The sequence below is a fragment of the Bemisia tabaci genome, chromosome 4, assembly GCF_918797505.1.
Source record: "Bemisia tabaci chromosome 4, PGI_BMITA_v3".
Lineage (NCBI taxonomy): Eukaryota > Metazoa > Arthropoda > Insecta > Hemiptera > Aleyrodidae > Bemisia > Bemisia tabaci.
In genome coordinates, this window is record NC_092796.1 from 15,908,273 (window position 1) to 15,923,581 (window position 15,309).

At 38.8% G+C, this 15,309-nt stretch overlaps 1 protein-coding gene across 1 annotated transcript in view; it reads left to right on the forward strand.

Moving 5' to 3' along the window:
* The first annotated feature begins 1,201 nt into the window (after positions 1-1,201).
* LOC109034384 (uncharacterized) overlaps positions 1,202-15,309 on the forward strand; it is a 286,237-nt gene continuing 272,129 nt past the window's right edge. Inside the window, exons 1-2 of the mRNA XM_019047502.2 lie at positions 1,202-1,343; positions 15,208-15,292. The gene's annotated coding sequence lies outside the window, so the exon portion shown is untranslated. The remainder of the gene's footprint in view (positions 1,344-15,207; positions 15,293-15,309) is intronic.

A 15,309-nucleotide genomic window follows, 5' to 3' on the forward strand; every position in this document is an offset into this window, starting at 1 on the left:
ATACAGATAGTGCAGGCATTCTAAAATCATGAGTTGAAAAACGCTGACTTTGTGAATTTTAATAATATAGTCAAACATGGTGCGGCGCGGTGTGCGGCCAGCGCGAGACGCGTATTGGCGCCTACAAGATAGCAAGGATACTTCACGCATTGCGCATAAAATTTGACACAAGAATGCATGGGATACTGCACGCATTGCGCGTACGAGCAATGCTTGAAGTAGTCCTGCAGTCTTGTAGGCGCTAATACGTAGTTTGCATTAAAAATTATTAAATCAGCAATCCATTTTTTCCCGTGTATACCATTCATTTTCCAGAGGAGGCGTAACAAGTTCCAGGTATTCTAATTACGGGCTGCATACAGCGCCATTGTAAATCCCGCGAAATTTGACGAAACCCTCGCAAAACTAAATTGAATTCGCATCTCTGACTTCGGCGTGTGCTTTTGAAAAATGTATAAAAAGTCGCAAATATCGATTAAACAAAATCCATCATTTTTTTCCGTGTATACCCTTCTTCCCAAAGTAGGCGTAACAAGTTTCAGGTATTCTAATTGGACGTATTTATAGCGAACGGAACTATGTGCATTATGACGTGAGCCCTGTTATGCGTGTATTCTTATGGGTCTCAGGGCTCATGTCTTAATGCACATAGTTACGTTTGATAGGAATACGTTCAATTATGGTCTGCATACAGCGCCACTGTAAATCATACGAAATTTGACTAAACCCTCGCAAAACTAAATTCAATTTCGCATCTCTGACTTTGGCGTGTGCTTTTGAAAATTCTAAAAAAAAAAAAAAAAAAAAAAAAAAAAAAAAATCACAAATATCGGTTAAACAGGATTCATCAATTTTTCTCCGTGTATACCCTTCATTTCCCGGGGTAGGCGTAACAAGTTTCAGGTATTCTAATTACGAGCTGCATACAGCACCACTGTAAATCCTACGAAATTTGACGAAACCCTCGCAAAACTAAATTAAATTCGCATCTGTGACGTCGGCGTGTGCTTTTGAATGGGTGTAGCGGAGGCGGGCCTTCCCTTCCGGGCGAGTGGGCCTCGTGGCCGGGGGTGTCGTCCGGGTCCGGGGCCGAGCGGCCGTGTAGTCCTCAAGCTGTTGCTCCACTGCTCCACTGCCCGACGCCGACGCCGCCGACGCTACCTTTCCTCTCCCGCGCCGCCGCCGCCGCCGCTCGCGCCTCGCTCGATCCCCCAGTTGCTGCAGCGCCGAGCTCCCGCCCGGTCCCCGCCCGCGAGCGCATCCTCGCACGTGTGTGCAACCGTGATTCACGTATGTCGAACCCCTGTGTGTGAGTTCCCGCCATGGATTACCCCTCAGACACGGTAAATCACTACTTTCACCCTCATTATCTACCTCTCTTCTCGCCAACCACCCCAGGGAGCAATACGAAGTTTCAAGAAAATGTAGTTTTGAGCTGCATAAACGAAGGGAACAAGTTGCTAACTGCTTCCCAAAGAGAATATGAGGATGAACTATCTATTTGAAGTACGAGCATTATGTATTCTGTCTACTGAACGTATGGGGAAAATGCTAAAAGAAGGAAGGGTAGCTAATGCTGCCGTGATAGCGAAGAGAGCAGTAAGTGTCAAATTTTTGAAATTGAATTTCCTGCAAATTTCGTCTGAACTCTTTTAGACGAAATCACTGAAATAGCTAAAACAGCAAAATTCATCCTAATTGTATCAAAACGAGACATGTGAGAAAGCCGTAAGTGCACAAAAAATGGCTTAGTTTTAGGAAAGACAGCAGAAAGTGCGACAATATTCCTCCAGAGAGCCATTGAAAACAGTGCTTTTAAGTGAAGTGTCACCCTCCACTGTCAATTTCTAACCTGAAAATGTGTTTGTTGTGTGTCCAAAATGAAACTACAAAAGTACACGGAAGATAGCACTTACGGCTGTCTTGCTTAACAATAACCTAGCATGAGAATGAGAAATACCCTTTTTATGTAATTGAAATAAAATCAGTCAATTTTTAATCATCTGAGCGATTTCTAGGAGTCTTTCGAATGAATAGTGGCAATTTGACAAAGAACGAAGGCTTCTTTTAATAAAATTTTCCGGTCAGAAGCTTTTGAGCCCCTTTTCTCAAAACTTCATTTTTGCAGTTACTGCTCTCTTCGGTATCACGGTGGGAAAGTTGAGTTATTAGCCGATTTTTCAAATGTAAGCAGTGATCGTGACTCAGACCACGCTTTAATGAAATAAAACAATGTGCAAGAAGATATTAGAACCTATCATGCTAAAAATACCTAACATCCTATTGCACATCGCTTTATTTTATCAAAGCATGGCCTGACTCACAATCACTGCTTATATTTGAAAATCGGCTAATTGCTCAAATTTTGTTCTCTATCTATTTTATGCACGATCACTAATGCTTTCATCTACTGAACGTAAGGGGAAAAATTCTTCAAGAAGGAAGGGTACCTAATGGGTCACGAAGCATGGCTTGAGCAACAATAAAATATCACTATTATCTCTTCAGAATCGATTTTAGACGATTTATGCGACGAGAACTCTTAAAATCAACTCATCAACGAGATCGTATCAAGTATATTTAACACGATTGAAGAATGAACTTGAATATACAAATGATATTATTTTTGTTTTTGTCATTTACCCAATGTTACTTGTAAAAACACTTATACCCTTTTTTTATTAGCTGATTTAAATATTTCCTAGTGTGTGATTTGTTCTCCTTTTGAAATTCTAAGGAGGAAGCATGTTGCGCAGTACAATCTAGGTGCCTATTGTAAAGTTTGTTTTTTAACGTATTTTTCTCGAAATAAATGTAAAAAAGCACGCACATTGCAACACGTATCATTAATTAAAAAGATTTGAATAGAAATTAATCTCTCGCCTTGGAATCGTAACGTGGATAAAACATAATTAACTGCAAGTCAAGAACTGTAGACAACACAAGGCACATACTGATGAAAAAAAGAAATAGCGAGATATTGGCATTTATTAGATTTTACATAATGGTGCAAACATACACAATGACTTCCAATCCAACCAGATTTACAATGGTTTGAAGTTTGAAGGACCGAGAACGTACTCAATTTTGAAAAAAACTCCTCACTTCTTGCTGTTGTATTTCAATAAATAATTCCCGGGAGACAAACCAATATTATTAAGATTGTCGAATATGGCGGGTAATAAAACACTCAAAGTTCTGACGTGAGAAAGTAAAAAAGTTGATGCGGTTTCTGATGAGTCGCAAATAAGTTTTGTTACCTCTAAAACTTGTTTAACGGCTCATTCATGATGGTCACCTGGATGTGAGGCACTGAGGCATCAATGAAAAACTCAAAATCAAATTATTGGTAATATTTCAATGCCCTATAGAGCGTTTTACGAGCATTCCAGTGAAAAATGATCAGCATGATGCAATTAATTCCACCACGATAACTATCTTATTGTACCGGTAGTTCATGGGTTACGTTATCATCTCGTTTTGTTTTACTTTTCTCCGAATTGGAGTGACATCGTATTAGCCCTTTGCGCACGTTGCAAGTGTTTTGCTGAAAGTGGGGGTCATCGGTGCATCACTCATCGATGATCGTGAAATGTGTTGCAAAAACCCTCATCGATGACCCCATTTTTCAATGTAAAACTTGCAACGTGTGCAAAGAGCAGTTAGAAACATTCAGCATGGCGCGGAGCATTGCCAGTTTACGCCTCGCTCCAGCGCGCTTTCAATTTTGCGCACGCAACTCGGACATCCATCCAGTACGAATAGTTGTATCTTTGCGCCGTCATTAACGCGCGTCTTCTCTTCTCCCATACTCCATTCCCATGGCAAGTTTAAGAGTAAGGCTACATTTAATGTTACCAATCGACAGTGAAATTCCCGAAACATGTATCGTAGTTGGCGATTTTTTTAAAATATTCGCTCCTATCTTATTTTTAAGAGAGAAAAAAATCAACACCGTTCCTTGAAATTCTTACTTGGAACAAAGAAAAGTAAACACGGAAGTTTTTAAGAGTGATGTTGAGTAGTTTCTTATTTAAAAAGATAAAGCATGACAGGAATTCTACAATGTCCCAAACCGAGGTAGTCTGGGAATTTTACAGGCTATATGCGCAAAGAGCACTAAACTGCTTGCAACTTATCTTTTGAGGAACTAAGTAGCGTTTTATTTTTATTCGTTTAATCGAAGATTTGATCACAGATTTTCCATACCAGTTGGACAATAATTGCTCAAGTAAAATTTAAGTTATTTGTGTTGCATATTTTGGTGTTTATTTCGTGCATAGTATCATTATGAGTGATATATATATATATATATATATATATATATATATATATATATAAAGTCGCTTTATAACGCACTCTGGCGTTCTACGACACCCAAACGCCACATATGCCTGTCTTCCCAGAGGTTATCGGGCAACTGACACCGCAACATCTCTTCAGTGTGTGTCTCTTCTGAGTGATATGCAGAATTTAATAAAATTGAAATACGAATTGGTTCTTTTAACTTTTTTCTAACGTAAATTTCAAATTTCACTCAATGAAAGAATAAAATGGGTTTCCTAACCTGTACATTTAAATAATTTTTCACGCTTTTGAAAGTCTAAATTCAACGATCAATGTCACTAAGGATTTTTAAAGATACGTGTTGCTGCAATTTTTGAAAAAAGAAATTAAGGAACCAACTCCGCATAGTGGATCGAGTTAATATATGTAGAAGAGGTCGGACATGCATTTTTGGCTAAATTTTAAAACTTTTATGTTGGTTTCATCACAATCTCTATTTCATGGAAAGAAAATTCTACCAATAACCCAATAGAACGACTTATGAACTTTTTTGTTTCATATGTTTTGGAAATACAAGCTTTCAAAGTTTTCAAATTTTTCCCGACCCCTCCTATACACTCGATATACTGTGCCCAGTTTCCAGACGGAGATGCACGAGGCAAAACAATCCGAGAAAGAAACAAGCAGGAAGCTCCAACGCATTGGCGTCGGAGAGCGGCTCTGGGGGCAGTAGTTGTAGTCAAGAATGAGGGCCTAGACACATTTTGTCATTGATGTACAATCCGACAACTGTCGATTCATGTTTTGTAACTTAGCAGATTTACGTAGCCGGTGTATAAATGTGTATTGGGCTTTGATATGGCGAATACATGGCATTATCACTTGTTGTATACTTTTAATTTTGAAAGCTCTTTGGAGGTCCGCTTCCTAAAAAATCTCTGGTTGATAAGTCGTTTAGCGAGGCTGCAAAAAATTTGCATTTTTATATCTGAAAGTGTAGGTATTGGTTTTTTGTATAATTGTTTTTTTGGATTGCTGGAAAAGTAACGCATACTTCTATAATTTAGGACTGAGTCAGGGAAATATAAGGTTCGTTAAATAGTAAATATTCCTAGTACCGTGTGACACTATTGTTAACGAAAAGTTTTTGCAACTTGTCAAAGAGGTTGTTGAATGATCTTCGAATAACTTTTGATGAGCTAGAGGTAATGGTTCTATCTGCAGCTCGTGGACTTCTGTACGATATTGTCCAGAATCATCTAAATTTTCAAAAAGTGCCCGCTTGTTCGATACCCAATTTGCTCATTCATGCATACAAGGAGAAGCGCATGAAAGCTTTAGCAGACATTTTGGAGATGAATCAAGAATTAGATGAAGAATTTATGACTTAAATCACGGCACCTTAATCACGGGATGACCTTAATTACGGCAACTATTTATTGTCCATGAGATGCAGATGGTTCCATTTCCCTAGCTCATCAAAAGGTATTCGAAGATCAATTTCATCAGCCACCCGTACGAACCACGTTTCTAGTGACCCGTACTTGCTTCGCACGTATGAAACATACAATCAGAGAAAACAGAATTCATCTTACAATAATCAATAATCAGTAGGACATGAATCGTTGCGATGTATAATACGACATTATAATGCGGCATTACTATTGTAATTCATTTTAATGTTTAGGGGCATTATAAATCATTATTGCCACGTCGGAATGAAATGTTGTAGACTGAATTGAAAAGCATGTTGGCAAAATTTATTATAAAAATAGTATAACATGTAGGTACATAACATAAAGGTAATACAAATTAAATGATTAGAGCGTGTATATTTCATTACATTATAGGTATATTACAATCATTTTTGTCATTGTTGGAAATTTTGATAGTTGATAGTTGATAGTTTGAGAGTTGAAAATTTGGTTATTTTATTTAGTTAAGGTGATTCGATAGACGCCATATTTTGTGTCAGAATGGCATGCGACTTTTCCATCAATTGGTTCCATTTTTTCATTTACTCATCATTTTTCTCCAATTTTAAGTTTCGCAATTCTGTTTTCAGGAGACTAAAGCACTCACTTATCAATTTGTATATTTATATTGAGTTAAGGGTAGGGACGTATTCCTCACCGGAATTGAGGAATGGAGGTGTTACAGTATGTCCGGCATTAGGTTCCATTTCGACATCAGCGACGATCAACGCTGCGATACTGGAAGCCAGTCTTCCGATATTAAATCCCTAGCGGGGAAGAAAAAAAATGCCTAGATTTCGCTAAAAATCCCTAAATCCCCAGATTTGCTCAAATATACTTAAAAAATCCCTAGATTTTGCAAAAAGCGCCATTTTTTTATGAAGAATCATGATGTCATTCGATGTAGCGATTTGCAATATTTAAATCTGATTGGCTCGTTTGAATTTTGGCGCTCTCTGAAAGCAGTGCTAATCCAGACCAATAAAATGAAAGAATATTAGTTGATTTCTTATTATTAACAGGTTGAATGCAGTTGAATGTCAAGTACATCGAAGGACACAATCGTTTTAATTTCCGGCTTATTTGCGGGGAAAATAGTGTTGCCAAAAAGGCCTACAAAATATAGATGAAAAAATGTTTTCGATTGTCGAAGCTATAATTGAGGTTAAAAAGTTGATTTTTGGTAACTTTACCTCATCAAAAAAAATCCCTAGATTTCCTGAAAAATCCCTAAATCCCTGGAAATTCCGGAAAATCCCTAAATCTAGGAATAAACCCTTAGACATCGGATGGCTGTTGGAAGCATTAGAGTCAACATTTGAAACGCTGCTGCAGAATTTGCCGGGAGTATAATCGAGTGTTGAAAGTCAGTAGAATTGAACAATGTAATAATTGCTTTCCGAAATAAGCGTTATAATAAAAAAACAACGAATCTGAACTGTTAATACTGGAACACACCTTCTGTAAATGTACCTTGCGAGAGATAAGTAAAAAAATAGATGTACTGGAGGAGAAGTGCTTCTCCACAGAGTTTGAAGAAGGAAAAAAAATGCCCAAATTTACTTACTTCAGCATTTTCGGCAAAATCACTGCAATTTCCGAACCTTTTTCTGGCCAGGGGCCAAAATTAAATGATTATGAAGGGCCACTTAGATGTTGTAGATAAAAATAGGACTGTTGAAAAAGTCGCCGTTTTCAATAAATATGTTCCCGGAATGGAAGAGTTAGGTTAAAAAATTTAGAGTTAAAAAATTCCCATGAGCCGAGTGCCGTAGGTTAAGGGCCCGTTCGCCAAAACTAATCGGAACTGTATGAATGAATTGCTCCTTTTAAAAATCAAAACAATATCGAATTGCGATATATTACACAGTTAAGATAGGGCTATGTCCTGTCGTAAGCGGCGACATACAGTCGATATCATTTCAATAATCGCCCCAATGGCCACGATAGTTGTTAGACGTTTACGGTTTCCCTGGTAACCTTTGTTTGCTATCAGCTGATATCGAGTAAATGACTAGGAAGCTCCAACCCAGTGGTTAAAGCTTCCTTAACCGCGAAAACTTTAAAATTCAAATTTTCAAATTTTGAACGTAAAGTACATTTTTTCCATCACGAGATAAAAGCACAAACAAGTTTTGAATTGTTGACTGTATCACCATGATTCCAAAAATACAATACACAACATAGCATTGACTAACAATAAAACAGTATGCAATAAAATAAAGTCATGACAAGGAACATAGCCGAAAATGGCGCCGATTCCCATCAACCAACGCGCGGTCTCTACAATGTAACATGCTGCATTGATACTCCCCAGCTGGGACCGTCCGGAATAGCAGCTCTAGTGCAAGCACCAGAGCCGCTAAAATCTCCCCGTTTGGAGTGCTTTTAAACAATTGTTTACGATTTTGAAAGTTCAAATTCAACGATCAATGCCACTAAGGATTTTCTAAGACATGCGTCGCTGCAGTTTTTGAAAAAAGAAGTAAAGGAACCAAACTCCGTTTCTAGATGGAGGTAGACGAGACAAAATAAATCCAGAAAGTAAAATCTTTCCGTTTAGAGTGTATCCAAACAATTTTTTTACGTTTTTGAAAGTTCAAATTTAACGATCAACGCTACAAAGGATTTTCTAAAGCACGCGTCGCTGCAATTTTTGAAAAAAGAAATTAAGGAACCAACCCCCACTAAATCAATCGAGTTAATAGAAGAGGCGGACATGAATTTTTTGGCTAAATTTTAAAATTTTGACGTTGGTTTTGTCACAATTTCTATTTCATGGGGAGAAATTCCACCAATAAACCAATAGAACGACTTATGAACTTATGAAACATTTGAACTTACGAACTTATGAACATTTTTGGAAATACAAGCTTTCAAAGTTTCCAAATTTTGCCCGACCTCTCCTATTCACTCGATCTACCGTGCCCCGTTTTTAGACGGAGATCCACGGGGCAAAACAATCCCAGAAAGGAAAATCTCCCCATTTGGAGTGCATTTGCGGAGGCGGATAAGTAAGGAGCGAGGCGCGTCCCAATTTAAAGCCCTGTTGAAGTAGGACTGTCGCAGTCGACAGACGAAAGCTACCTGGGGCCCAGGCTGGCCATTACGCGCGCGGATCGGGGGTTCCGCGGGTTATTGATTGGATACCTTTCATGTGAAAGTCGGGAACATTTATCTTTCAGATAACTGAAAAGTATTTATCTTGGGAATAAACAAAGGCTCCGCCGGACATTATCTGTGTCGCTCCAATGATTGATCGCCCGAGGTGGCGGCCGCCGCCGCGGGACAAAGCACGTGACTCCTATTAAAAATCACCGTTGCTCCGGCTCCAAAGATCCCCGAGCCCAATTATTCGCCCCTCTATCGAGTTCGTTAGACACGCTGTCGATCCCACCACCCATTTTTAATCCATCTATATGTCGCACGCAAATAAACCAAATAGACAAATATTCAAATCAGTTATTCGGCAAAAGAGCCTTCCAAAATAAGGGCTGATTTTCGCCCCTTTTTAGGTATTCGATTCGACTATCGGACCAAGGTTTAAATGGAAGCTTATGATGACAGAAAACTCGGCAAAAAATTTTAAGATGAGTATAGGAGCCGTTTGCGAGTTACTGGGGGGGGTGGGGGAGGATCAAAATCCGACCTTCTTTTTCGCCGTTTTCTTGTTGAATTGATGTGTCTACGGGGTTGTTATCGGGGCGAAATTTTGGGAGGCTCTTTTCGCGGGTGGATTTGGTCGAAGTTTTTAACTGACCGCCAACCTCCGTTACAACAAAACGAAATTTTCGGGCAGCATTGCACTTACAACATTTGGTTTTCATGCCGCAAGGTGGATCGAGTCAATTAGAGAGGTCAGACATAAAATTTTTAACTAAAACTGTCAATTTTGATGTTTTTTTGTCACACTTCAAATTTTAAGGGGTGCTTCTGGAAGATAATTCCACGACGAAACCAATGGAACCATTTTTAGAACCTCAAAGTTTTGTATAAACGGAGTTATATAAGCGTTTAACGTTTCCAAATTTTGATGATATCTCGACCTCTCCCACCGACTCGATCCACTGTGCGCCATAGACTAGGTACACGTGGCGGGAATTCAAAAATCTGCTCATTCTTCTGGAGTAATATAGTTCTTTAACGTGTCGCCTAGCTACAAATCAAGAGTGAATAACTCAATTCTTAATGAATACATTTGTGTAAAGGGTAATGAAATCTGTGTTTGAGTCTCAACTAAATTCTCATCCTCGCTGATGACATAAGAAACACCGCCCGAAGAAAGTAATCACCTATTTTATCCGAAAATCATATTTATCATTATCAGAAGTTTGGCGACACTTGAATGCCCATACGGTGTACCTTCATCGCTCGATTGTACACACCTCCTGCTCAGTGACGTCCAAACTCGAGGTAGAGGGAAAGAACGTGCCATTTCCCGCGTAAAAAATGTTTTGTTCGCAGAGTAACTTAAACACTGCAATTGACTTTAAGTATGACTCTCTTTCTACGATGGCAGCGGTTATAAAACTCTTTGCGAATTTATTTCATTCTCTCAAACGAGGAGGTTTCGTCACAATACGCGCCTTTGGATACGGTTGCTGAACGTTTGTTTCCGTCTCTGTTCGCGCTCCCCGGACGTTTCCATTTACAATGCAGGAACTGAAAAACACAATAACCCTTTCTCTACCTTTCCCCATTCCAGGAGAGACGTGTGAGTAACATTCTCGCTGGGAGTTATTTTTTTGAAAAGTTGCCGCTCGCTCAGCTTGCTCACCACGTGTCAATACCGATGATGCGAAGCTCGAGTGAGCTATTCTCCCTCGCATTTGACGACCCTTGCCTTGATTAAACTGAGCGAGAAAGCTATAAGACATCGGTATTAGCTGAAGCATGGCTGGAATAAATAGGTAGCGAAAGGGGGAGAGGGTAACCCGGCATGTGCAATTCATTAAGTGCGACTTTCCGTTTCGCTGCACTGTAAAAAGTCGCCCCGACCCCGCGGCTTTCCGAGACCACCGTTTTCTCTTTTACTTGTCTCGGAAGACTGGATTGTTTGAGAATGTGCTCTGGAGGAAACTTAAATTGCCGCGAGTAAGTGGAAATGTAATGCCACTGACACGCTAAAGGTTTTAAGAAAATTAGCGCTAATTTTATCGAAGGTCCTAGTGAATTTACCATAATGGTGTCGTGTACATCGTCTAAGGGATCGGCGTGAGCCAGAGTAACCTCATAGGGGGAGTTGAGCCATTTTGAATCCTTTCACTCTGAATGGCCAAAAAGACCATACAGTTGGTGGTTAAAGTTTTGTGTAATTATTGATGAACCCATTCCCGGATGTTCGCGATCTCTCATTTCGTTTGTTTCCCGACGAACCTGCAGCTCTCCGACACCCTCCAATATTAGTCTTTAATTCCAACCGTCGAAATCTTCAAAATAAGCGTAAGAGACAGGAATTATCGTATCATTCTCATTCACACCAAACTTCTCGTTTGAAAAGAAAACTGTAATTAAAGGTCTATCATTACCAGGTCATTTACCAGGTTTAAGGTCGATCATTGGAAACCACCTTTGGCTAAACATTTTAACCTACCCCTCCTTGATACTGCTTAACTGGACTGCATTTTGCATTTTGAAACTATAAATTCTGGCCCGGTTTAAAAACAACGTATGCACCATTAGTTTCCCTATGCACATAAGTGTTTTTTCAGATGAGGCAGAATCTATAGTTCCAAAATGCAAAGTGTATGGTCCAACTATGCTATCCACCACCCGATTGTGACAAAAGTGTTACACATTTTACGGATGACCCTCAATTTATCTCATCAGCCATTATTAGAGTGCCTCGACTTCTTTGAAGAAGGCTGCGCAGCGTTAATGAACTCAGCGGTTGAATGATTCATGAAAAACTAATCGAAGAACCCTTGTGTTAATCTAAAACTATAAAGGAGAGGCCCCAATTTTGTACCCAATGTTTCAGCGACTTCCCGAAGGCGGATTTCCTTGAAACTTTGTACGCATGTGCGGTTCGTGCTGAAGGGGTGCAATTCGTCGTCCGATTTTCGAAATTTTGATTCTAAGGGTTGAAAACAAGCTAAAAAAGGGTGACTCGTGTGTTAGAGCGGTGTTCCGCGATCGATCGTCGTCGTCTGGTCGTCGTGGTTTCCCTTCTTTTATTGCGTCTAGATCAGCTGTTTTTTCTGTCTAATTTTGGAGATTCCGAACCGGAGCAGTGTTGCCGAAATCACGAAATCTGTAATTTCACGTTATATTTTCATATGTGTTAAGAATGTTCTGCGTTCATTCTTGAAAGTTGATGAAATCAGAGGATTGTAAATTGTTCGTTCTCGGTCACCTGATGACTCGGCTGCCCGAGGCGTTCGTCGTCATGGATACTCGTCGTTTATGAAGAATTCCGATTTTTTCGTATTTTCCTACAGTGCGCGTCGTCTTTTGAATTTTGTTAATATTTGTCGTGTATGAAGAATCCCGAATTTTTAGTAAAGTGCGCGTATTCGTTTTAATATTGAGAATGGATCGGAGTCGAAAACGTGGGCGGCCGGCGAAGCGTTGCAATGTTTCTCGCAATTTATCCGCGCGACGCAAAGTGCGGCATGATGGCTATCTCAGTGAGATAGATTATGTACGACGTAAGGGTGAACAGGGAAATAACCTCAATTCATTTCGGCAGAGCACTGATAATATTATCGAAAATGATTATCCGGAAAATAATTTCGGACTTTTAAATGTGAAAGGCCAGTATTGTGATGGAAAAATTATTGAAATTTTATTTTTACATCAAGAAGCTGGTCATCATAAAACTTAAATTCTCCATGATTTGTCGTATTCGATAGCAGCAAATTTGGTTCAAAATTTAAAGTCGTAAATTTGGATTGTTTCTCATGGAAGAGATGATTTAAGAACGGAAATTTTGAAACACCGCAACGGATATACGTGGTTTTGCACTTCAGTCGTGCGATGCATAGGCGGTTCTACGGGGGTGCCAGTGGGTGCCGGGCACCCCCAAGCAAAAATTAAGTACGGTTATCGGAACCGTGAAATTACTGCTTTTAAAGATTCTGTAATCGCTCACACTGAGAAAAAATCCCTGCAATTAATTGAAAATGTTTCGTTTTAAACAGAATTAATATTGATAACCGTGTTTTACAAATATTCTACTGTTTTTTTGTGGTAAGATTGTAGTTTTGCTAAACATTTTCTAAATTTAATTTATTGGTATTTAAGTAGATTGGAAGGAGAGAAAAAGAGAAAGGAGGGTAGGAAAGAGATAAAACTTGAGGGCCGAAACTTAGGCCTCCCCTGAGCGACCGTCCCCTTCGGAGCTGGTCTCCGACGTGTTCCACCTCTGGGCACCCCCAAGCACGAAGGTCTAGAACCGCCTATAGCGATACGGACATCCATCAAGTTTAAAAAAATGCATCAAGTCCCCGTCACCGCCGACCAACACGTTTGTCGATCGAATCAACTATAGGTAGTATGATTAGGGGGTCTAAACGCCTTCAATTTTTTGAACGCAATACGGACATCCGTCGAGGTTGTATAGTTGTATCAAGGCGCCGTGACAAACGCGTCCCATTGTTTATCGTTACATACGAATATAAGTTGAGAGAGGCCACAGTCATAATGCCTTCAATTTTATACATACATATTTTTGGGCAAAATGAGGGACGACGTTTCTTCTTTTGCGACGTTGCAGACTTCCTTTGAAATTTTATTTTTCTTTCGAGAAGCTGGTTAACAAAAAAACTTAAATTCTGCATGATTTTTCGTATTCAATAGCAGAAGATTTGGTTCAAAATTTATAGTCGTAAATTTGGATTTTTTCTCATGGAAGGGATGAATGAGGAACGGGAAATTTTGAAACACCGCAATGGAGGTACGTGGTTTCGCACTACAGTCGGTGAGATACGGACATCCATCAAGTTTAAAAAAATGCATCAAGTCCCCGTCACCGCCGACCAACGCGTTTGTCGATCGAATCAACTACAGGTAGTATGAGCAGGGGGTCAAAACGCCTTCAATTTTTTGAACGCAATACGGACATCCGTCGAGGTTATATAGTTGTATCAAGGCGCCGCAGCAAACGCGTCCCATTGTTTATCGTTACATACGAATATAAGTTGAGAGAGGCCAGTCATAATGCTTTCAATTTTATACATACATATTTTTGGGCAAAATGAGAGCCGACGTTTCTTCTTTTGCGACGTTGCAGACTTCCTTAGAAATTTTAGTTTTCTTTCGAGAAGCTGGTCAACATAAAACTTAAATTCTCCATAATTTTTCGTATTCAACAGCAGAAGATTTGGTTCAAAATTATATGAGCTTTGGAAGCAGACAGAGATGCAAAAGCCATACAACTATTGTACCTCCAAATGTTGGTCATGAAAATAGGTTTGGAGGTCGCGAAGTTGGTCTTCGATTCCAGGCTCAGCAAGTCTGAGAAGACCATTATGACAGCATCTGTTAAAATGGCCGTTCACCTCCTCTTTTTTGAAATGCAAGGCATCACAATACTGGTACTTCACATTTAAAAGTCCGAAATTATTTTCCGGAATAATTTAATTTTTCCAGATTATAAATTTAAATTGTTATTAAATGATGATAATTTCAAAATTCCAATTCCAATTTCCAAAATTTCAGAGCATGTTACATCTTCTTTCAAAATTTATTGTCAATTCAAGTTGCTATTCAATTAAAATAAATTACTTAACTACTTTTTTAGGTCTAGCGCAAGATCTCAAAATGTCTGTTACACTCATGATTTTATATTTTTTAAGTTTATTCTTTTGTATGATTTTTCATTTAATGTTTTTAGTGTAGAGCAACATCTCAAAATTTGCCTTTTTTTATTTATTGAAATTAATAAATACATCTTCTTACAACAGTTATTTATTTTTTAATTTCAAGACTGCTGGGTCTATAAATTACTACCATATTTACAAAATTGATACTCGCAAACATGTTTTTTGTTTTTGCTGATGGGTACAACAACAGCCCCTATATGTAAAAATATTTTGTAGCTTCTGAATAATTATATTAAAAAATATAAATATGGGCATAATAGGTATAGTAAAATATATTAATACAAAAGTTATTGTTATAACATGGTGTAATTTCATTAATGACGGTTTATCACCGTGCGAAGCACGGGTTGGTTGCTAGTTACCTATACGCATCGTGTTTCAAGATACATTAATGTATCCTCCGGTGTGCTTGCATCTTAGTCTTAGGTCATTCAATGCTAGTAAAATTTAAATGTGGACATATTGACGTGTTTTTGTAATTAGAACAGGATTCTTTCCATGAAAATTTCAAATCACAGAGTTTAAAACAAACATTCTATTTTGCTTTTCTGCGAGTTGTCTGAAACAATTGAATGAAAGATGTTTACTCAATTTGATATTATCGTATTTTCTTTTTCTAGGCACGGGTCCAGAGCAATCGTATGTGTTGTGATTTTGGCCGAACCTGATACCGATGCAAGAATTCAGGATGTCCATGGCTTAACCGTAAGTCTCCTTTGAAA